Source organism: Crinia signifera, chromosome 2, assembly GCF_055691185.1.
Source record: "Crinia signifera chromosome 2, ASM5569118v1, whole genome shotgun sequence".
Classification (NCBI taxonomy): domain Eukaryota; kingdom Metazoa; phylum Chordata; class Amphibia; order Anura; family Myobatrachidae; genus Crinia; species Crinia signifera.
The window spans coordinates 193,199,509-193,224,905 of record NC_139218.1 but is presented as its reverse complement, the minus strand read 5'-3'; positions in this window follow the sequence as shown (position 1 = coordinate 193,224,905).

The window sequence follows — 25,397 nt, the reverse complement described above, 5'->3', positions numbered from 1 at the left end:
AGGGGGGTCACGGGGTGGGGTGCCGTGAATCGCGGGAGTGGGGGTTGCGGGGGGGGGGTGTGATGCGAATCGCCACAAGAAAAAATCAACACAGAAATGTCAACACATGTAAATGTTGACATAAGTGTGGCACTTCATTGGTGTCCATGTCGACACATGAGAATGAATATGAAAACATTCAAAAAATGAAAAAAAAAAACTTCAAAAACTCATGTCAACCTTTTTCATTGTCGACCATAGCCATGTCAGTGTTTTCCATGTGCAATTTAATTCTGGAGCTGCCGCGAATCGCGGGGGGGTGCCGCGAATTGCGGGAGGGGGGGTCGCGGGGGTGGGTGCCGCGAATCGCGGGAGGGGGGGTTACGGGGCGGGGGTTGCGGTGAATCATGGGAGGGGGGGGTCGCGGGGGTGTGCCGTGAATCACGGGAGGGGGGGTCATGGGGTGGGGTGCCGAGAATCGCGGGGGAGGTGTGTGTGTGTGTGCCGTGAATCGCGGGAGTGTGGGGGGGGTGGGGGGGTGTGACGCAAATCGCCATAAGAAAAAATCAACACAGAAAGGTCAACACATGTAAATGTTGACATAAGTGTGGCACTTCATTGGTGTCCATGTCGACACATGAGAATGAATATGAAAACATTCAAAAAATGAAAAAAAAAAAACTTCAAAAACTCATGTCAACCTTTTTCATTGTCGACCATAGCCATGTCAGTGTTTTCCATGTGCAATTTAATTCTGGAGCTGCCGCGAATCACGGGGGGTGCCGCGAATTGCGGGAGGGGGGGGGTCGCGGGGTTGGGTGCCGCGAATCGCGGGAGGGCGGGGTTCACAGGGGTTCCGGTGGGGGGTTGCCGCGAATCGCGGGAGGGGGGGTTGCGGGGGGGTGTGACGCGAATCGCCACAAGAAAAAATCAACACAGAAAGGTCAACACATGTAAATGTTGACATAAGTGTGCCACTTCATTGGTGTCCATGTTGACACATGACAATGAATATGAAAACATTCAAAAAATGAAATAAATCTTCAAAAACTCATGTCAACCTTTTTCATTGTCGACCATAGCCGTGCCAGTGTTTTGCATGTGCCATTTAATCCTGGGGCTGCCGCGAATCGCGGGGGGTGCCGCGATTTGCGGGAGGGGGGGGTGCGGGGGGTGGGTGCCGCGAATCGCGGGAGAGCGGGGTTCATGGGGGTTCCGGTGGGGGGGTTGCCGCAAATTGCGGGAGGGGGGGGGGGTCGCGGGGGGGTGCCGCTAATCGCCGGAGGGGGGGTTGCGGGGGGTGTGACGCGAATCGCCACAAGAAAAAAATCAACACAGAAAGGTCAACACATGTAAATGTTGACATAAGTGTGGCACTTCATTGGTGTCCATGTCGACACATGAGAATGAATATGAAAATATTAAAAAAATGACAAAAAAACTTCAAAAACTCATGTCAACCTTTTTCATTGTCGACCATAGCCATGTCAGTGTTTTCCATGTGCAATTTCGTTCTGGAGCTGCAGCGAATCACGGGGGGGTGCCGCGAATTGCGGGAGGGGGGGTTGCGGGGGTGGGTGCCGCGAATCGCGGGAGGGCGGGGTTCACAGGGGTTCCGGTGGGGGGTTGCCGCGAATTGCGGGAGGTGGGGGGTCACGGGGGGTGCCGCGAATCGCGGGAGGGGGGGTTGCGGGGGGGTGTGACGCGAATCGCCACAAGAAAAAATCAACACAGAAAGGTCAACACATGTAAATGTTGACATAAGTGTGCCACTTCATTGGTGTCCATGTCGACACATGACAATGAATATGAAAAAATTAAAAAAATTAAAAATAAATCTTCAAAAACTCATGTCAACCTTTTTCATTGTCGACCATAGCCATGTCAGTGTTTTGCATGTGCCATTTAATCCTGGGGCTGCTGCGAATTGCGGGGGGTGCCGCGAATCGCGGGAGGGGGGGTTCTTTTTGCCGCGAGTCGCGGGGGGGGTGTTTTTTCCGCGAATCGGGGGGGGGGGGGGGGGTCACCCGCGATTCGCGGGAGGGGGGGTCGCGGGGTGGTGGTTATGCCGCGAATTGCGGGAGGGGTCGTGGGGGGGTTCTTTTTGCAGCGAATCGCGGGAGGGGGGGTCGCGGGGGTGTTTTTGCTGCGAATCGCGGTAGGGGGGGGTCACGGGGGAGCGGGTGTTTTTGCCGCGAATCGCGGGAGGGGGGGGGGCGCGCGGGGGGGAGGTTTTGCCGCAAATCGCGGGAGGGGGGCGCTCACCTGGTGGCTGTGGAGTAGCAGTGCTGGGCAACATGGGAAGTCAGTGGGTGTCTGGCACTGTCTGTGGGCTCACTGGGCTGGTTCTCTGTCACATACCTCCCAACATGACCCTCTCCAGGAGGGACACAATGCTCTGTTTCTAGACTTCCCCTTAATGTATGATTGCCATCACCTGTTTTAAACATGTTAATTTCTCAGAAAGGTGTTCAGCACAGATGAAGGCAATCACACATTAAGAGGAAAGTCCAGGAACAAAGCGTTATAGACACAGACACCCACTTTGAGTGACAGATGTAGCCAAATATATAGGAGATATATATATATATATTGTGTGTGTACATATACTGTAGGTACACGCACACACACACACAGAAATATATATATATATATATATATACTGTATACACACTTATGTATATATTACATACATACACATATATATAAATATTGCCTACTGTACATACAGTACATACTGTACACTAGGCACACATAGATGAAATAAGACCAAAGCACAATAAGTGTGGCACCAGACAACCCAACCCAAAATTAACCCAACCTCAGTAGCCTGCATGTACTTTACATTTCACCTCATGACTGGTAACCTTGCCGCTATCCTACATAATAAATGTGTTCTTCAGCACAGTATTTCCATTTGCAGTTCAACCTTTGCAGGTCCACAGATTTGGAGGGTGAATAAGCGGACCTTCAGAAGGTCAGCGGGCGGGGTTTGGGAGGTTCTGTTGTGAGTGGGTGGGGCTTATGCAATCAGCATGTAAATGAGTGGTGTTTTAAGGCAGGATGGGCATGTCTAAGGATGGTGCTGGAGTTTTGGATTGGTGCAGCTCTGAGAGGGCGGTGTTTCAGCAGCTTTGTGTAAAGTTGCAGGGCTTTCTGACAGCCACGGCCCACTGCTGAATAAGGATGGCCATCATTGCCATTGCCATCGATAGTGTATTACTATGCAATGGAGGACCATCAATGTTTTTACATATTAATGGTCATCCATTTTCCTTGACTGATTGGCCTGTGGGACAATCCACATATGGGGCAGGGCTTCATGGGTGTTGGGGGCGGCGCTATGCTCCGTGTCCCGGCCCCTTTGGGAAAAAAACGCAAAACAAAAACTATTCGATTTATAATCATCGATGGTCGATGGCCATCCCTACTGCTGAATGTGTGTGGCTGAGCTGAGGTCAGCAGGGACTCAGGGAATGAGTGGAAGGGGCTTTTTTGCCATTCTGGTGTTCTGGATTCTCTCCCCTGTCCTGCTCCCAGAGCTCTTCCCCACTGTCTGACCCTGGAGAGTATTCTACCTCCCTCCCTCAAACACCAGCACCGCACACCCTTCCCCCACCCCATCTGCGTGTAGTAGTAGTCATCCGTGGGTATCCCCCAGCATGTCCGCCCCATGGACCTCTCGGCCAGGCTGGTCCCATATACCCCTCGGCCAGCCCTATAGTCCTTCACAGCTGGCTCAAAGTGTAGAGAAAAATGTGGAGATGTAAATAGAGATGTAAAGATGTATATAGAGAGAGATAAATGTAGATATACAGATAGAGAGACATGTAGGGATTTAGATATATAGAGATGTAAAGATGCATATATAGACTATATAGACATTTAGAGATGTACAAAGATAAAATGTAGAAATGCAGATAGAAAAAAATGTAGAGAGTGAAATAGAGAAAAATAAAGAGATGCAGATTGTACCAGATAGAGGGCGGGATTCTCTAAAATCCGCAACCCTCTTCGACGGCCACCGCATTTCTAATGACCGCATATTCTCTAAAATATGCGGTCATTAACGCAAGGGACAGCTCTTGCGGTAAGAGCTGTCCCTTGCGATGCGGCGCCGTTGCTGGACTTCCGGGTCTATGACCCGGGAGTCCGTCTGCGCATGCGCAGATTGACGCGCCGGCCGCAGGGCATGCTGGGAGGGATCCGTGACGGATTCCTTACACACCGCTGCGGTAAGAAGCCCATAGGCTTCTGCAGGGAACCGCCAGCTTTTGCTGGCGATTCCCTCCGCAGCGGTGACACTGCGGAGGGAGGTTAGAGAATACAGAAATGCGGTAAAAACCCCGATAACGGGGTTTTTACCGCATTTCTGTAATAGAGAATCTCGCCCAGAAAGAGAGATGCAGATAGAGATAGATAGAGAGAAAGAAACACAGAAGGCTGACTAAGCCTGAGGTGACATAAACCACTGAGGGTTCTCACAGGGTACACCCTGCTGTTGATCACATGTTATGGTAATGAGGATGGGCACAAGGCCTATCAGAGCAGGGGGGAGGGTTTAGATAGGGTAGGAATGATCACGAGCTAGAGTGATCACCCTCTGTCCAAGAAGCCCCACCCACCCTTCCCTATTTCTCTTCCTCTTCGGCGGCAGTAAAGAACGGTCATTCTTTAAGAACTCTGTATGTGTGTAGGTAGTGGGGTGCACTCTCCCTCGACAGCGCTTGTCATGGGCCATGCTTCTGTCCGGGGGATGACCGTCACCACCAGGCCTGGTGGCTGACCAGGGAGAGTGGTCACTCAGCGTTGTATGTATGCTTAAGTGATCTTTAACCCCACCTTTCCTATAGTGACCGTTCTTTAGTGCCGCCACCATTCATAGTCTTAGTTAATTGTCAAAAATAAATTTGACATTCTGTTTTTGAAACGCCAGCACTTTATATTTAAGTTAAGTTATATAAGGTTTAAAGTTAAGTTTGTATTTAAGTGTATCAAGCGACAGGGTGGACCAGGGGGATACCCGATGGTGAGTTTAATGTAGAGGTGCTCAAAGAGCGAGATGGAGCAAAATGTAACAATGCAGATAGAAAGACAGACATGTAGAAATGCAGATAGAGAGAAATGGAGAGAGGCAGATTGAGAGAGACAGGATACGGCCACTAGGCCTACAAACATGAGGTCGACACCACTAGGTTGACATGCAGGAATGTCGACAGGGTCATTAGGTTGACACAAGCATTATGTCGACATGGGGAAGGTTGACAGTGAAATGGTGACATGTTTTTTTTTTTACTTTTTTTATAGCGACAGGCGGTATTTCATGCCTTACCATCCACTAGGCGTGGTGGGAGAATAAAATATTGTGCTGGGCGTATCAAGGAAATGTGCCCGAAGCACCCTACACTATGTTTTTATTTTCATCTAGCTGTCACAGCTCCGACACACAGTTCGGACACCAGCTTCTTACATCATTTAAACAAAGTATAGTATTCATGTGTCATTTTCCCCCTCCAGGTTCCCACCCCCGCAATCACTGACAGCCCGGAGGCGTCCACTGTTGCTGGGCGACGGGCACCATACAGCTTCTCCCACCCACCAGTGACGTCACCAGTGACGTCAGACACCGCCGGGACGGACCTGCGAGCGGGGATAACAACTTACACACAGCGATATAAGGTAAGACACTTGCACGGTTTTTGTTTATAAAGTACACCTTGAAGAATGGGCGTTTGTAGCCCCGAAACGTCATGTTTTTCTGCACAGTAAAGATTGTTTTCACCAAGCCCGCTGGAGTGCCTCTACTTGTTTCTGTACCCCATTTTATATATATATATATATGTAGCGTGGTGGTCCGGCACTGCCACTTGTAGTAACGTGGTTGGCGGGTGCCCGCAGTCAGCTTTTTCCAAGCGAATATAGACTTCCAAACAACTGCAGCACTCCAAAAAAAAATGTGCAAAACTTTAATACAGCATAGCAACGTTGAACCAAAACCAAACACTGCTATGCTGGCTTGCAGGGAGGCATAGACGAAGTCTATGTGACGAAACGCGTCAGTGCGTGGCCTACGACGCTCCTTTTCTCCTCACACCAGCTGTCCGTGGATACCCCCTGCATGCCTCCCTGCAAGCCAGCATAGCGGTGTTTACGGGTGGATCCCTGGTCCTGCGCAGACGTGTGAGCAGCTTAGCCTGTGGCTATTGTTTTAAACCGTGTGGTACCCAGTCCACAGTGCTTTTATTTGTGGTACGAGTCTCTATTTGCCTGTGCCTGGATTTGTTACTTGTCCAATAAATCGTTTAAAGCTATATTGCACCATGAAGCGCCTTCTCTCTGCCCTCTTCTAGATTTGCCTTTCTCTGTGGATTCCAGAGTTCCTTCCTGAGAGTGAAGCAGCCGCAGGTCCATAAGTGACTTTGGTGCCCCTTCCCTTTGTGGTTATACAAGGGTATTTTCTACTGGTGGACTATACTGAGATTATACTTGGCGCATAGGTCCATGCTTGTTACAATTTGATATATATATATTTATAAAAATTGTGTGGTCACAGGCCACTGCACCCCAGCCTGGGAAGTGTGGTTGCTGTGTGCACCCCATTCTTAGGAATGGCGAGTGCGTTGGTACATCTGTATCTCTCTCTCTATAAACATGGTGCAATACATAGATCCAACAGTTCTGCACATTGAAAACGGACACTGTGTACCCCCGGAACGTCGGATCTATATATTGTACCATGTTTATGAGATAAAATACTTTTTGCACCTTATGAAGACTCAGAGTGCCACTGGTTTCTACTCTCACCTATATATATATATATATTTATATATATATATATATATAGCGTGGGGGGCGGACCGGCACTCAATCCCGGCTGTACAGCCTGCTCCGGTGCCTTCCAATACAAAGTGTGTAGGCTTGAAGAAGTGACGCTTCTGCACCTTGAAAACGGGGTTCCCCCCCGAAACGTTGGTCTTTGTTTGCACACCTTTGATGCTTTGATAAAGTTGTTTTTCACAAAGTCTCCAAGTGCCGCCGCTGTTTCTTCAAGCCTATATATATATATATATATATATATATATATATATATATATATATATATATATATATATAGACATGGGTGGCAGTGGCACACACTCGGGTTTGCACAAAAGCAGCCAGACTACAGCAGTAGTATCCAACGTTTCGGAGTTTAATCCGTTGTCAAGGAGAGAACATATATAACAACAAAGCTGCTAGGGAAGCAGAAAGCATTCATAGAAGAAGTAACAGCAGGAAAACCAGATTATAAACCTTGTATTTATTACCCAATACAGCAGACTATACAAAGAAATAGAGAAGACCATTGAGAAACATTAGACTTTATTGACCAAAATCTCACATTACTAATTAATTTCACACTAAGCTAGATTTTCAAGTTAAAAAGCAGCCAATTTGAAAAATCAATTAGTGAATTCGCTATAACGAATTCCTTAAAACAAGGTCATATAAAATCTGTAAGGACTTTGCAGTAACGGTGTCACATCATTTTCATCTACATTAAAATCTAGAAAATGATTGAGGTGTTCCGTAGTCTGTACATATATATTAAAAGAAAGATTAGCAGAGCAAATTAGACAGGGACATGGCGGGAAAGTTAATAGGATGATAGATTCAGAAAAAGAGAGATTTGGTAAGAAATCTCCAGTTTCTTTAAAGCAGCAATCATATAAACTGCAAAACCAGTTTGATTTTGCAGTATAAATGATTGCCGCTTTAAAAAAGCTGGAGATTTCTTTCCAAATCTTTCACTTTCTGATTCTCTCACCCTATTACATTTCACCCATAATCTTTTTTTACACAACAATTTTTAATTTGAATTTATATAACAAATGTTATCCCATGGGATTTGTAAACCATTTTGTGGCTGCTTTATAGAGTAGCAGGGAATGATACATGCAATACACACTTATTGTACCGTGAGGACAAAGCTGCAACCAATTTGGAACATGTATATTATATTGGTGTATGTTTTTAAGGTTATGAAATCTCAATTTAGAACAAATAAAAATAATCAAATGTTACTTTGTTTTTGAAAAGTAACACTTCAGGAGTAGCAATGAAAACTTTAGTAGCAGGTCCAGACAGTCACACTTTTATATGTTTGTTGTCACATATTCAGGGCAGCCGAGAGGTATGTCGGGCCCCGGTAAAAGGTTGGGGGGTGGCCTAATTACGGAAGGTGTGCCACCTCCACGATTAAGCCACGCCCCCAAAATGTTTGGGATGTGTGTGTGTGTGAAAAAAAGCATTCTAAAGTGGAGGGGGGAGTGTTATTGTCTCCCCTTCCTCAGCAGCAGCACACACCTACAGTTGTAGGTGTGTGCTGCTGCTGCCCGGGAGGGATGGAGGGGAAGTGGGGATGGACCAGGGCAAGCATGGGCTCGGGTAATTAGTACCTGCTCCCCCCCCCCCCCCCCTCGGCTGCCCTGCACTTACTATACCTTCTCCTCCACCTTATTTAATACTTTCTTTAATGTAACTCTCAATTATTATATGTAGGGCTAAAAACGATCCTGGAGAGGTGGTGGAACTCATTTCCCCTAGCCCCCTGATGTCATAGGCAGTGCCAGTGCTTGGGTTTTCGGCACCCCACTGAAAACCATACTTTTGTGCCCTACTTCCCATACTTTATAAAAGGAAAGTGGTCACATAATAATACACCCAATTCAAATTACACCATACAGTAGCACAATCTTATTCACATTACACATATTCAAATTAAACAACATACCATGCCCTTTATCTATGCTCCAACGTACAGTAGTGCCATGTATTCACATTTTGTCAGTTGGTCGTGCCATTATTGACATTATGTCACCCCAAAGTGCCGCTTAACATTACACTACACAGTAGTACCCCTTATACATGCTGTGCCAAACATTAGTGCCACTTATGCTTTGTATGTAGAGCAGCAAAGAGAGAGAGAGAGCTCCCAGTAAGACAGGCCCATGGGGGATGGCAGGACCATCCCATCAAAATCAAAATGATAGATATGTTTTCCATAAATAACTTGTGCAAGTTCTGGTAGTGGTTTCTTGAACTCTACCTAGCTAGATGACAAGCATATCTGACACTACCCAAGAACAAAGAATAACAGCAATGGAATGTACAATGTATTAAAAGGAATTATTTGGAGATGGTCCTGTTGTAGTGACATTTACTAGTAGTAGTGTGATCAGGGTAGAGGAAAAAAGGTACATACCATGATCATTGGAATGGGTGAGGGGGAGGGAACATATAGAATTCTGGATCTAATTTTTATATCCAAATCTAAAATCTGTTGGCCATTGAAAAAGATAGGGAATGTAGTCAGGCACATCTAATTTAATCAAGACAGTTACACAAGTCCATAGGCGGATTGGCCCGCTGGGAACCCGGGCCATTACTGTATTGCCCGCTTTTTCCCTGTCTGGGCCGCCGCTTTCCCCTGGCTGGGCAGCGGGCCTCGGACCGCGCTACCACAACGGTTAGTGCCCGCGGCCGCAGCCACCAACTCCTAGCTGCCCAGTGCCCACAGTCAATATGACCGCCGGTCGCTTTCGGGTGACATCACCCGGTATTACAGTGTTAATATGGCTGCCGGTTGCTTTCGAGTGAAGTCACCTGGGACTGAGTGGCTTCAGCGTGCGTGGCGTTGGGCGTACATAGCCACAAACAGTGTGGCAGGCACCATGTCACCGAAGCTTGGTAAGTGGCGCTTGATCCGGGTCCCGGGTCATTAGCGTTAGCAACCCCCCCCCCCCCCCAAGGCGGCTCATTACTGCGACAACCCCCCCCTCCCCCCCCCCGTGGGATGCTTGAGGACTTTTCCTGGGCTGGATTTTGTTGCCAATCCCCTGTACAACCTGTACAAGTGGTACCCCAAAGGTGTGAGAGTACAGTAGAGGAACAGATGATGTACCCTGATCAGTGTCACTCATATGATGTAAGAGAAATACACTTTAAGAAAACCTTTTTAGGAAACAAAACAAATTGAATGACTTCCAGTTTTGTAGGAACATCAGATTTGATGTACTTATGCTTTTGTGTATATGAAACACTATCAGCAGACTTTTAGAAAGTGTCTCATACTGTATAAATAACAATGTCATTTTTTGCAAATCTGATTTTTTAAATCCCTCTCCACTTTAGTTTTATCAGCATTGATTAAGTTGTCTTAAATTTATCTGCATGCATTTGAGTTAGTGCAATTTTATTACGGGGCCTTTGTATTAATGTATCCTTTCAGTTTAATTTGTTATCGTAATATATACAAGGTGGTCATAATTAAAGTTTCCCTATTTAGATCTATATGCAGGTCTAACTAATAGACTGAATGCCACAACATTTTGTAAGTATACAGAACTATTAAATGAATGGGGAGAAGTAATCCTTAAATCTGTAGATGGTGCCGTGAAAGGAAAATGCATAAAACGGTTAAAAATAATGAATATCAAAGAGACATCTAAAATTACATTTCACCCTTTTACTTTCATAAAAAAAACTAGCCCTAGTAATGCTGGATGGAATGTGGTTGGATATATTTATAATGCCCTGGCATTTGTGGCTAACAGCGGCCCAGGATCATGATGAGGGCAGAGCTATTTTTATTTACTCACCCACCTGTCTTCTATTTGCAACAGTATACATTTGGGGCTGTCTGTGAGTTGGGCAGATGCTGCCAGCAACAGGCAGGCAGCATCTGCCCCACTCACAGCGAGTCCTGCTGAGCCGGTCTTCCTACAGTTATATGTTGCTGACTGACACCACCAGCTGTCAGCTGCACTGTAGAGGAGCAGAGAGACACCAGGACTAGGGGGGTTATTCTGGTTCACCCCTTCTGGCAAATTCCTTCTTAGATGGACAAAACCATGTGCACTGCAGGGGGGCAGATGTAAAATGTGCAGAGAGAGTTAGATTTGGGTGAGTTATTTTGTTTCTGTGCAGGAAAAATACTGACTGCTTTATTTTTACACTGCAATATAGATCTCACTTTGAAGTACAGACCCATACCTCCCAACTGTCCCGCTAAACGCAGGAACGTCCCGATTTTTGGGGATATTCCCGCGGCCGGCAGTGTCCTGCTGTGGGGGGGGGGGGGCAGTTGGGAGTCCCCCCCCCCAATCTCACAGAATAGACGCTGTGCGCATGCGCACAGCGTCTATTCACGAGCGAAAACGAGGGCGCGGCCTAATTTACATAAAACGTGCCCTAATTTGCATACGTCACGCCCCCTTCGCCGCGCGAGTGTCCGTATTCGAATATTCAGAAAGTTGGGAGGTATGCAGACCCCACCCAAATCTAACTCTCTCTGTACAAGAAACATCTACCCCACCTGCAGTGCACATGGTTTTGTCCATTTGAGAAGGAATTTGCCAGAAGGAGTGAACCAGAATAAACCCCAAGGTGACTGGCTAGATTATCTCATACTGGGGACTGAATGTTCACCAAGATCATTTTCACATCCTGAGTAGCATATGTGACACGGAATTGCTTTGAATATGCTAACTACTGTATAACATTTGAAGTCTGGTAGGAAGGAAGTAATTACTGACAAAAGTACTGCTGAATTGTATATGCTTTTACAGAACCACTGGTTGTAGGAAGCTTATCCTACTATTATAATGTGCATTTTACTGTGTTTTTTTATGTTTAATGCAGTTGTGGACAATGCTCAGTGCTTTCTTATGAAAATAGATGATAGCCTGTTCTTTTTTTCAAGTTTAAATTTTTATTGAATTACACCAATCAGAATAAACAATAAACAATTCAAACATTTGTTATAACTGTGTAACTATTTTTTGGGGGGGGGGGGGGGGGGGGGGTACAGAATAGAGACAAGGGAAGGGGGGGAAGTAAGGGGGGGGGGGTACGGAACAATACAGTAATAAAATATTACAGCGCAATAGAATACAATAAAATAGAACATAATGGCCCTATTCAGAGAAAATAAGCTATGCTCATATCCTATGTTGTAAATCCGATTTATATTCTCTCCAGGTTAGCCATGAATAAGCCACAGACGGTGATGGCGATGAGTTATAGGACGCTCCTGCAGTTTCAAACTCAAAGTGAGCTTGCACCGCTTCTTCTATTTCTATAATATTAGGGATATTATTTGTCCTCCAGTTACGAGCCAGTAGACGTTTTGTAGAGGACAGTATATGGCCAGTTACGTATTTATCAGAAGGAGATACGGCTTCTGGAAGGATATGGAACAATGCAATTTTCGGTTGTGGAGTGAGAGCTATATGTAATATAGTGGAGACTAATCTAAATACTTGCCTCCATAGATTAGTTAGTAAAGGGCAAGACCAGAATATGTGATATAATGATCCCACTCCACCACAGTTTCGCCAGCAGGAACACGGGTTTGAGGCGTTTATCTTGTGGAGTAGGGCGGGAGTCATATACAACCTGTGTAGAAGTTTAAAATATTGTTCAACATGAGATATACACTGAGATAATTTAAAACATGTCTGAAACACGGTTTGCCATTCTTCCTCAGATAGGGTCAAGCCCATATCTACTTCCCATTTAACTTGAGCAGAGGATTTTGAGACATGTTGGGGTGTAACCAGGGATGTATACCACCTAGATATAGCGCCTTTACTATTTGTCTTCTGAAGTAATGTCCTTAGCTCATTGGGTATCGGCTTTATGTCCTGAGGGGGAGGGGAAACAGTTCGCAACCAGTGTCTCACCTGTAAATATTTGTAAAACTCTTTCCAAGGTATAGCATATTTGTTTTGAATTTGGGTGAAGGATAGTAGTGTTCCTGAGTCTATCATGTCCTTCAGCGAAATAATGTTGTTAGATATCCACAGGTCCAGGGACATATTCAGAATCAGACGTGCCAGTCCCCTCAGTGACAGTTCTAGTGAGGGCTGTGTCCCTCCTAACATGCGGGACCTTAATATATTCCATGATTGCATATCCCCTGAACTACTTTTGAGGCTTGGGTGAGGTGTTTTACTTCTGAGGGGGGTAACCATAATAGGTCCATAAGAGGGAAGATGATAGCCTGTTCTAACAAGATTTTAGTTCTAAAAACCGCTTGTAACAGGGCATTATTGGATTTAGTTTAAACAAATTATATAGATTTAGGGGGGTATTCAATCCCACCAGAAACAGTTGGAATTGTCGAGCATTTGTTTTTCTCGTTTTGCTCAACATGAATATTTAGCTCGTCAAGTCGAGTTCTCGCCTATTCAAACTGTAATTTCAATCCCACCAGTAATAGTCTGAATTGTCGAGCATTTGTTTTTCTCATTTTGCTTGACATGAAAATTTAGTCGAGTTCTCCCCTATTGTTGATGATGATGTCTGACCACAAGAAGTTCAAAGAGGAAAGTGGTAATTGTGGTAGAGATAGGCTCCATTTTTGTAGTCAATGATATGAAAGTAGATATCTTGTTAAAAATGCAAATTCTCCTATAAAAAACATTTCCAAATCAGCAGAATGCACAATCCTGGTATCTCTTTATATATAGCTTCGGCTTCTTACCACTAATATTTATTAACACTATAGTTTTTCACTGGTGTGCCGCAATTGGGCTTTCTAGCTTATGCTAGTTTATTGGGGTGCTGCACCCTGCACCTTGATATAGCGCTAGGGACCCCTAATATACAGAGAAGCCTTGACGTGGCTTGGGGGCATATCATACACCTGCGTAGGTATATGTAACCAATATCTCTGAATTTTATTATCATGTAGTGTTCAAGATTGGTTACTACTACCACTCAGTGTGCTGGGGGAACCAATGTCTTGTGTTACTTACTCAGTATTAACCCTTACTCATTATTAACCTTGCATGCACCTGAGTGGTATTACTGAGCTAATTGAGCATCTACCACTATCCATGTGTACAATGCTGGTATCTCTCTGAAGTCTCAGTATAGGAGTGAGAGCTCTGAGGTAAACAGAGTGCATTGTGGGATAAGTAAACAAAAGAATGGCAACAACAAACATTGAATCCTGGGTAATTCTGACCCAGCATGGATACAAGGGACCTAAACATAGGTGTTTGGTCAAACCAGAAGTAGACTCAAATAGACATGTATACAGAAGACTTTGAATGGGCAAAACACAGCACAGTGGGCTCGATGGGCAGTTTCCCAGGGGCCCAAGGATTCCAAGGGCCCATGTCGTCTGTTTTGGAGAGGTGCACTCAGCACCTGTCTCCATTTGCAGCAGCAGGATCAACCGGCAGGCTGTTTGGTCCCTTGTGCTCCCTGTTCTGAGGTGTGCGCAGTCCCCAGCATTCCCCGTGCGATGTACTGTGTCCGTTACAGACAGTGCACCCAGAGTCTGTCAGCGCGCCCTGAGCAGTGTGTGGGTGAGATGGATCCTGCAATGTGTAGTGTGACGGATCCACTGCAGTGTGCTGGTAGGATGGTGTTCAGGTGTCAGTGTTTTAGGTGTGGTGAGCGTTAATTAGCTGACCGATTGCGGCCCTACTTAGCCGGATGGTCTAAGAGTGCTATGGAGCAGTTTTTGGCGGACCGATGGTTTTGAGACAAAAGTGTCCCGAATGCTCGCCGAGCCAAGCAGAGGCACCTCCGTGCAGTTTCGGTACACACCCCCTTGTACGCCCAGGGATACGCCCAGTTTCACCGTTTTCCAGCCTCTTCCATAAAAACGCCCACAATACGCCCACTTTATCCGTCTGTGATCGGACTCGTCTTTTTGATTGGTAATTCCCATCCGCTAGCAGTGTGCTGTCATTGCACATGCGCATTGCGAAAGGTACGCATGCGCAGTGGATTAAAAAACGCGTTCTGTCCGCACATGTAGCGGACAGATTCAACCAGAATAAACCCAAGTGTGAGCAAGGGGCTTCACAGCACTTGCCCCCCTTGTCGGAGTCCTGGCAGTCGGGATTCTGATGTCGTACTAATGACCACCAGAATCCCGACTGTCTGAACGCCATACCACATCCAATGCATGGGGGCCTTATGAGAAAGCAGCAAAGTGCAATTGACTTACAGTAGAATAATTATGACTTACATAGTACATACAGTACAGTATAGAGAAAAGATCTCTGAAAGTTTAAGAAGGCAGAGATTGTGTCCTCTAAAGTACAGCTTTTAACTAAAATGCTGAGGTCATTGTAATATTTCATGAATATGCAGCATATTTAAGGTCAGCACTTCACAGAATCTTTGAATCTTTTACAAGCACAGAAGATATTAGAATGATATTTCTCATGAGAGACTTGCAAAGAACATTAACTGATTTATGTTATGCAAAATCCAAAAATAAGTCGTTTGTAAAAAAAAATATTGAGATAAGCAAAACTGAAGATACTGTATGTGTTGTAAGATAATCTCTGGCTGCATTTGGCGTCTGTCTCACATCATTCTAACATAAAAGATTAACAAGGCCAATAACCATAAGAGAAATGCATTTACAGTACACTGTTCAATACAGCGTTGTTATATATTTATTCTGCAGTTTAGAGATACAGTATACTCAATGGTATGCTTTGTTTTTTAACCAATTTGTCTTATTTCTATTTCATATATGTACAATATGGGCTCAGTTTTTGGTTGGGCTCTAAATGTCTCAAAACAAGTGTGGCTCTGCCCAAATTTTCTCTGTAATTATGTCCATAGCACAGCTATATAAACTGCTCAGTTTTTTATTTAGTGCTTATTCTTCAAGTACCAGCAATCACTGCAGCCATGGGTATGCTTGTCCTTTTAGTACAGGTTGAACACCAATTATCCGCCACCTGAGGTCCGGAACCTTCTTTAATCCGTACACATCAAGTCCCAGGGGAAGTTAGGGTTGCTAGGGTGTTAGATTGTAGAAGGGGCTGTTGGATGGTTTAGAAGTACTTGGGAGGGCAGTGGGAGGGTTTAGAGAGGCAATTAGAGGGTTTTGGGATGCAGGGGAGGGATCACGTTGTTGTGGGGGGGTTGAATGTTCTGCGAGCCGAAGACAAGCTGCATGGGGGGGGGGGTGTTGCGGAGGAGCGAGCCATGCTGCGGGGGTCACATAGTTGCAGCTTCTTACTATGTATAAATTTTACTATTGACAGATAATTCTTCCAGCACTTAAAAATCTCACGTTTGCTGGTGATACTGTACACCTAGGATCTGATGCACAGTTCTACCTGTGCAATCCGCTAATTGGCAAACATTAGGGATAAGTGCTTCATTGAGGAAATGTTACATGTTACAAATTCCAGAATGTTGGATTTCCCTGATCTCCAGATGCAGTCAACAGCAGAATGGGCAATTATGCCAATACCTGCTATAAGTATGGGCCCCTTTAGACACAAAGAGGGGGGGACTGGACTGCACACCATATTTTTAAACATAATGAGAGGTGCTACCAAGTTAAGGCTTCTAGTACCATACAGGAAAAAAGAACAATACTGATGCACACTCAAGGTGCTAAGAACACTGATAGTAAAAATAATTTTGATAACTCTTACAATTAACATGAAGTATAATTAAAGTTCTTAGTACACATTTGCGCAAATATGTGGGCCCATCCACCGCGTCCAGGTGAACTTCATTAGATGGGTCCCTTACATTTCTAATACTAACACATTATATAAATGTATCTAGGTCTTACCTTCAATTAGAGCCCATATTAACATGCAGTCAGCAATGTAGGAACCTGTGCTAATTAAAACACCTTAAGGGGAGATGGGAGGGGTGCCAGTGCCAGAATGAAGGAGCCTTACCTTCAGTGTACAATATATACACAAATATTTGGGAAAGAGGGGGGGACTGGACTGCACACCATATTTTTAAACATAATGAGAGGTGCTACCAAGTTAAGGCTTCTAGTACCAAACAGGAAAAAAGAACAATACTGATGCACACTCAAGGTGCTAAGAACACTGATAGTAAAAATAATTTTGATAACTCTTACAATTAACATGGAGTATAATTGAAGTTCTTAGCACACATTTGCGCAAATATGTGGGCCCATCCACCGCGTCCAGGTGAACTTCATTAGATGGGTCCCTAACATTTCTAATACTAACACATTATATAAATTTTATGCACCCCTTTAGACACAGCCAGACCCATCCAAATTGAGGGCATAACTGCTGCATGTAAGGGTGCATGAGACTGGAGCGTGCCGGGGGGCCAGGGCTCTGTCACCTGTGACATGCCCCTTGTTACAAGTACATGCAAAGTACAGTGCCAGGGCTGTGTTGAAGAATTGTTATTGGACTGTAAAGTTAGTATTAACCATCTGAGTGCCACTATCTATGTTAGAGATGTGCAAAATATTGTCTGAAAAGGCCAGCGTCGCTCCCGTTTGTTATATAAATTCCAATTAAAAATGTATTAAAAAAGATTATATTTCAAATATAAGGAAAACATTTCAGAACAAATAAAGGTCTGATGGCGCTGAACTTGTGTGTCCGTGGAATATGATCTTGTGGTGTAGAGATATGAAAAATAAGATAAATCAAGTGTAAGGTGATCTCAAAAAGGAGATGCTTTTTTTTTTGGGGGGGGGGGGGGGGACAGAGCACTCAGTATGGAAATTCGTACCCAAATTTACTATATAGTGGTGTGTTATAAATATATAACAGTATCTTTATGGGTCCACCCGTGCAGAAAACATTTAAGACAATACCAATGATGGATAATATCCAGACTGCGTACCGTACTCACTGAATATTTAGGAGCATTAACGCGTGTAAAGGTATCTTTGTCAGCACATTAAAAGTAACAATTTCAACAGCCAAAATGGGTGCCTACCATACTCACTGAATGGGTAGGTAGGATAAACACATAATGGTTTCTTTTAAAAGCCAGTTCCCTCTTTCTCCAATGGAAGTGTGAACCTCAATTGCAGAGGTATATGCAAAAAAGGGTAGGAGGACCAGTCTCAATAAAATAATTTAATATAGGAGCAGCTGCTATGTGACCAATAGGCCAATAGCCACATACAGATGGTCCAAAGATACAGCATATTAAACAAAAATGGAATAAAAAACACTCACTTATCTGCCAACATGTTTCGGCGGTCACAGCCTCCTTTTTTAAGGAAAACATTACACGTCATTATGATGAGTAAATATGTTTGCGTGGCAATTTTCACACATGATTTATTTTGAGAAATTCACTTGGAACTAAAAGGGTTAAGACTTTTGAAGCTTGAAGTTTGCCACCGCTTTGGTCCTAGTAAAATGGACAAGGACCCTGCCTATTACTTCAAAACAGTGAGAACAATAAAAACCACTCAATGACAATAATAACCACTCAAAGACAATTTTCAATAAAAAATATTATTGAATTAAAGGCTCCCTTAAACTTAAGTTTACAATGTTATTAAATAGAAATAAAATATTGTGTTCATTCTTCATCCATCATAGTTAAAATGGGAAATGCAATATTATTTTCTTTTTATAGAAACATAGAAACATAGAATTTGACGGCAGATAAGAACCACTTGGCCCATCTAGTCTGCCCCTTTTTAAATATGTTATCTCAAACCATATTTGATCCTTATTTTTTTGTAAGGATATCAATGGGCGGGATGTTGTAACATCCGCGCCCATTATCGCCGGCTACCGCATTATTAATAACGGCATATGCTGTAATATATGCCGTTATTAACGCAAGGGACAGCTCTTGCGATAAGAGCTGTCACTTGCGATGCGGTGCCGGCACTGGACTTCCGGGTCTGTGACCCGGGAGTCCATCTGCGCATGCGCAGACCCCAGCGCCGGCCGCAGGGCACGCTGGGAGGGATCCGTGACGGATCCCTCAAACAGCACTGCGGTAAGAAGCCCATAGGCTTCTGCAGGGATTCGCCAGCTTTTGCTGGCGATTCCCTCCGCAGCGCTGGCACTGCGGAGGGGGCATATAGCATATAGAAATGCGGTAAAAACCCCGAAAACTGGGTTTTTACCGCATTTCTGCTTTACAGAATCTCCCCCAATATGCCTATCCCAAGCATGTTTAAATTGTTCTACTGTATTTGCCTCTACCACCTCTGATGGGAGGCTATTCCACTTATCTACTACTCTTTCTGTGAAGTCATTCTTCCTCAAATTTCCCCTGAATCTTCCTCCCTCTAGTTTCAGTGCATGTGCTCGTGTTCTGTTGCTCCTCTTCCTGTAAAGAATGTCTCCCATCTGTACCTTGTTAAAGCCCTTGATATATTTGAAAGTTTCTATCATGTCCCGCTATCCCTTTCTCTGCTCTAAAGTATACATATTAAGATCTTTTAGTCTTTCCTGGCACGTTTTGTTATCTAGGCCATGCACCATTTAGTTGCCCTTCTATGTACAGTTTCTAATGTATTTATATCCTTCTGGAGATATGGCCTCCAGAACTGAACACAGTACTCTAGATGAGGTCATACCAATGACCTATACAGTGGTATTATTACTTCTTTTTTTTTTACTGCTGATACCTCTCCCTATGCAAGCAAGCATCTGACTTGCCTTCTTCATTACTTAGTTGCATTGCCTACCTGCCTTTAAGTCCCCTGAAATAGTGACACTTAGATCCCTCTCTTCCTCAGTAGTTTCCATTATAGTGCCATTTATACTATATTTAGTCTTTGGATTTTTGAGACTCAAGTGCATGATTTAGCATTTTTTGGCATTAAACTGTAGTTGCCATGCTCTTGACCATTCATCTAATCTACCTATTATTATTATTATTATTATTATTATTATTATTATTATTATTATCCTTTATTTATAATGGCGCCACAAGGGTTCCGCAGCACCCAGTTACAGAGTACACATAATCAAACTGGAAAACAGTAACTTACAGTTGAAGACAATACAGGACAAATACAGGGTAAATGATTATAGAAACATCAGCTGATTGTTGCAACATAAGTATCCAGGTGGCAGCAAACAGCGTGCTTTGGTGCAGTCGAAGACTGCTGAAGTAAGGAAGAATAAGCACATGAGGTAAGAGGTCCCTGCTCTTGAGAGCTTACATTCTAGATACCTACTGTAGTAGATCATCAATCATGTGTTTTACCCCACCTGGTGTGTCTACCCTGTTGCATACCTTTGTGTCATCTGCAAAAAGGCACATTTTACCCTCAATTCCATTTGAAATATCATCAATTAAGATATTAAAAAGCACTGGTCCAAGTACAGATCCCTGGGGTACTTTTTCATTTGTTATAGCACATACAGTTAAAAAAAATTAAGAATATTGATAGTAAAATATCTTCATCAAAAATAACTCAGCTGTCAAGCAATCAAAATAAAATGATCAAAACCAGGAATGCCTGGAACTCAAGATCATTAAGAGTTTGAAGTACCTACTTAGGTATAGGAATCCAATAGCTTTGATCAATTTACTGTGGTTCACTGTGAGTGTGGACTGTCTTTGTTATGCAGATTTTTCATTGATTTCTTTCACCAATTTGGACAATGACTGTCAAGAAAGAAGAAAGAAGTAGCTATTTTATTTTCTACTTTGGCTAGACAAAAGTAAATAATATTTACATTGACATCCAAGTTGACCTGATGCATGGTCCAGTGTGCATCAGGTCGGAGTCAGAGGTCGGTCGCGCTGCACATACGATAAATCATACAGATGTAGCGGGATTCATCTTTGCAGGGGATGGCGATGGCGACGCCAGCCGCCATCCCCTGCCCCGCGCCATCTGTATGCCGGAAGGGGACACGCGCGCACGTCCCCTTCCGACGGTGCTGCCCTCGGACGCCCGGTGCCCACACCGGGCGACCGCACCCCCCGCAGTGCCCTCGGGTCCCCCCCAGCCCCCTCGAGCGGGAGGCGGACAGTATTGCATCCGCCTCGCCGCCCCGCCGCCCAGATACTGAGACGCGCGTGCGTGGGGGACGCACGCACGTCTCAGTCAGATGGAGCGCCGTGCAACACTAAGGCCGGCTCCATCTGTATGTGCAGTTGTCAGGTACACATTGTGTGTGCTTTTTATGATCCACTATGTATTGCATCCGATTTCTCTTGAAGTCTCCCAACAGCTCCCTGGAAAAACTTTTACATGTTATTAATCACATGCAATTTATCACATGTAAAAAAAGCGCCAAATCGGATGTGAGGCCTTCTGGGGAGCTGCCGGGGAAGTTCAAGGGAAATCGGGTCCGACTTGTCTTACAAGTCAGACAAGTGTATGAGGCCCTTAAGGAAATGAGATCTCAAGTTGTCCAGTGCCACTACCTATACCATTGCCGACCATTGAATTATTTCTCTAGCATTTGCAAATAAAAGTCAGTAAAACTGACTTTTATTTGCAAGGAATATGCCGAAGACGTGGCGGGGCGGCTGACGTCCTCTGACGTTATCCATCCACCCCTGGCAGGCATTGGTAAGCCCGTGTACCCATGGTAGTGCCCAGCATTTTCATTAGGTTGCCCATAGAACGTAATAATATATAGTGACGTGGTTTGGGGTGGTGGACTCCAGGGTCTTGATATTTAGAAGTTCTCCTTGGTTAAATGAAATTTGCAGGTCATGTTATTTAGAAATTCTCCTTGGTTAAATGAAAATCGCATAATAATGAATAAATGAAATACATGTTAAAAAACGGATCATAAGAAATTGAAAATATGATATGATATGAAAATGAAATAAAATGCAATAAAATAGAATAATACAAATTATATATGTAATTGTGTGATATTTTAGTTGCTATAATTTAGCTGTTATAATTATATAAAATATAAAATAAAATAATAAATAAAAAATGTATTAAATATTGCTTAGATATTACTGTACTTATATTGTGGATGCGTTTTTATAATGCATAAAAGTGTTATTGTAATATATGATATTGTACTGTTATATGTGTTGTTAGTGTGTTGCTGGCAATAGTTGGAATACGGCTCAGATTAACTCTTCTTAAGGCATTAGAAAGACAGTGATTATTTTTCATTCATACAGCAGTGATCGACAATACATATCAAAGAGACTTGGAATGCAGAGACAAATAATGGGCCTTATTCTAAATCACTCTTTCTGACAAAATCCTTCTTAGATGGACAAAACCATGTGTACTGCATGTGGGGCAGATGTAACTTGTATAGAGAGAATTAGATTTGGGTGGGGTTTTCCTTCAAAGTGAGATCTATATTGCAGTGTAAAAATAAAGCAGTCAGTATTTACCCTGCACAGAAACAAAATAACTCACCAAAATCTAATTCTCATCCCTGAAATGGCATGGATCAGATCCCTGAAATGGCGTGGTCTATAACGAAAAAGAGGCTTGAGACACAAATTAAAGATGGGTGCGGGAGTCTATAAAGGAAGAAAATGAGAACGAGGCTTGAAACTCAAAACCCGGAAGTGCGGTAAAAAAGTCCAGCGAACGGGGGAGATATAAAAGGGCAGACAGATACCGGCAGTGTTTATCTGAGGAAGCCGCCGAGTTTCACAACAAAGGCGGAGAACCTGTACTGTTCCTTTGTACGGTGATGCAAAACACTTCTGGCGCCTCATAAATAAAATAATAATAATACCAGCACCCCTGAGTATCCTTAGGGATACTATCTTTTTGATGCCCATAAAACACTGAGCGTTTCCATCATCCACCACTGTCATGACCCATGTCCACCCCCAGTCCTCCATCCCCACAATGACCAGCCCAACGAGTGTGTCGAAGCTGCTTGTTGTCGGGATATGCACATGTGCAAGTACGCAATTGCGCATGCTCAGTTCCCCAAACATCAGAACGTAGCCAAATTTGCCTGGTTCCGTGTGCACAAGAATCAGGCCCGTAGTGTGTATCATGGTCTACCTGAACACACACATTTTAATATTGAGTGGCGCACTGGACATTCATATATATATTCCTGATGTCCGTTAGTGACTGAATCATTCTTGTCCGTAGTGTAGAAGAATGTTCTCCACGACTGGCTTTAAAAATATAGATAAAAGGTAATCAATTGTCCAGTACCTTCTAAGAAGCCGAGTAGTATTAAAATGGGTTAAACCTATCATAGGTGTACTGTAATCACCATCTTCATAATAAAGTAATAGTGGAGATAAATTTTACATCAGGGCTATTCAACTGGCTGTCTGTAGGCCAAATATGGCCAGTAAGCTGCTTCAAACTGGCCCACAACCTGATATACTGTGACAGGGTAAAAGTGGTCCAGGGCAGGATGGAACGGCATTCTGGTAGGCCGAACTAGTTCCACCACCGCTATAGCACTGCACTCTAAGGCCCTGATTCAGCTAAGCAGATGTGAAGTTCCATTTTACTAGCATCTCTAACCAGTAATATTGTTATGTATAGCCACAATGGGCCTTATTCTGCTTGGTACGGTGGGACCGTATACGGGCGGATCAGGGTTTTTTCTCATCTGCGCATGCTTAGCTTTCGCTATACGCATGTGCGGCGACCTCACACCGCTCAGGGACGGGTCTCTCCGTGCGAAAAAACCTGTCCGCAAGAGTACGGTCATTGTGGGTGGCATGGGGGCGTTTTTATGGGAGCGGCCGGAATACAACCGATCGACCGGCGAATGCACCGTGCATTTTGGGCCAAAAATAGGCGGACGCCAAAGATAGCTCCAGACCACCCCTAGAGATAACGCATGAGAGCGGACGCATGGGTCTGCTAATTAATGCTGATTACTACACCTGAATGTAATAAGCAATGCTGCAGCCTATTAAGTGAAAACCATGATTTCACTACCTGAAAGCCACACACAGCTCTCAAACACATTGGAACCTTATCTTTCTACACTTCTCTACATGTAAAGGTTGTTTTAATTTTAGGTAAGATTCATTCTAAGACCTGCTTATATATGTCAAGGTAGTTATTTTATAACCATCTACACCCATTCAGTAAGTGTTTTTGTATACTTTAAAAAGCAGGACACTCAATTCACAGAAGTCGACATGTGTCAACTTTTTCACTGTAACACCAACATAACTTTATTTAAAAGTAAAACCAATGTGGGGACACATAGATAGTGATTAAAATGCAACATTAGAACATAATAAATATACATGTAATGAGGGTTAAAATGTTGTTTTATTAGGGTGTTTATTAAGGTAGACAATTGAGTTATTAGAAAACAATTATTGAATAACAAATAGAATAATTAATTAAATGTCTTAATTATAGTTAAAAAGGGAAGATTTGCAGGGCCATATATGTGAAGGGTATGCCACCGTGCACGGACGTACGCTCACTCTCACGATCAGTGACACGCTGAGTTTTCCATTGAAAAAAAGCGAGACCCGTCCATGCACTGTGGCGTACGCTCCGATATACGGAAGATGTCGGTGTGAAAACGGACGAGACCCGTCCGTATACGGTGGCGTACGCTCTGTTGTACGCCAGTTAACGGTGTCTAAGAGGAGACCCGTCCGTATACGGTGGCGTACGCTCAAGTGTACACCACTCCCCATTGTCGTGTTTGTGCCCATCCGTATGCGGATGTTTTGTGGGCGGACTTACGCTCAACGTCCGCATATGGGAAACGTACGGTGAAACGGACCGTACGTACGTTGCACCACACCAACCAGAATAAGGCCCAATGATACAAATGATATAAGTGCATAGTCAAATGCTAAATGTATTATTAACTACTCAATGTAAGGATTCTAGGAGTATCCCCAGTACCCTAACTCCGTTACCTCTGACTGGAGTCGACGGGCGTGTGCGGTGCTAGGCTTCACCTGGGCCCGTCTCGGCTGAAGGGCGAATTAGGTCCGCCCCACTCCGCTACAGGCAGGTCTTAGGGAATGACAACACGCCCGCCGAGACCAGGAGAGAGCAAGGGGAATAGCTAACTAAATCCCTATACCGGGGAACTCCCAGAAACCCAAAAGAAGTATGGCCTGAGCAGGTGACTCTAACTGGCAATAGAGCACGTGTGCTATAAGCCCATACAATGGCAACAATGCTACTGAGATGTTATATAAGGAAAAGGCAACAATGCTAATGAGATGTTATATAATATAATGGGCAACAATGCTAATGAGATGTTATATAATACAATGGGCAACAATGCCCAGAAGAGGAATACGTAAAATGGCAACAATGCTAATAGGATGTAATACAGGTCGAGTATCCCGTATCCGAATATCCGTTATCCAAATTATTCCGAAATACGGACTTTCCAGAAAGTGAAATTTTTTTTTTTTTTGCTAAAAACTCACTGGGGACATTTGTAACAGCATCACTGGGGACATGATATGTAACTGGCACTATATATGTGCAAGACAATGATTGCTTGGCATTCAAATTCAGTGCTGAGATAGTACACAAATTTTGTTTCACGTTTTGAAACCTTGTTTTTTGAACAATTAAAATATATTTGTGTGTATTTTATGTGGTAATAAAATATATTTGTGTGTATATTATGTGTTTATACAGCATAAATGCAAGATACTTCAAAATACATCATTGAAATATTAAAATATTCCGAAATACGGAATAATCCGTT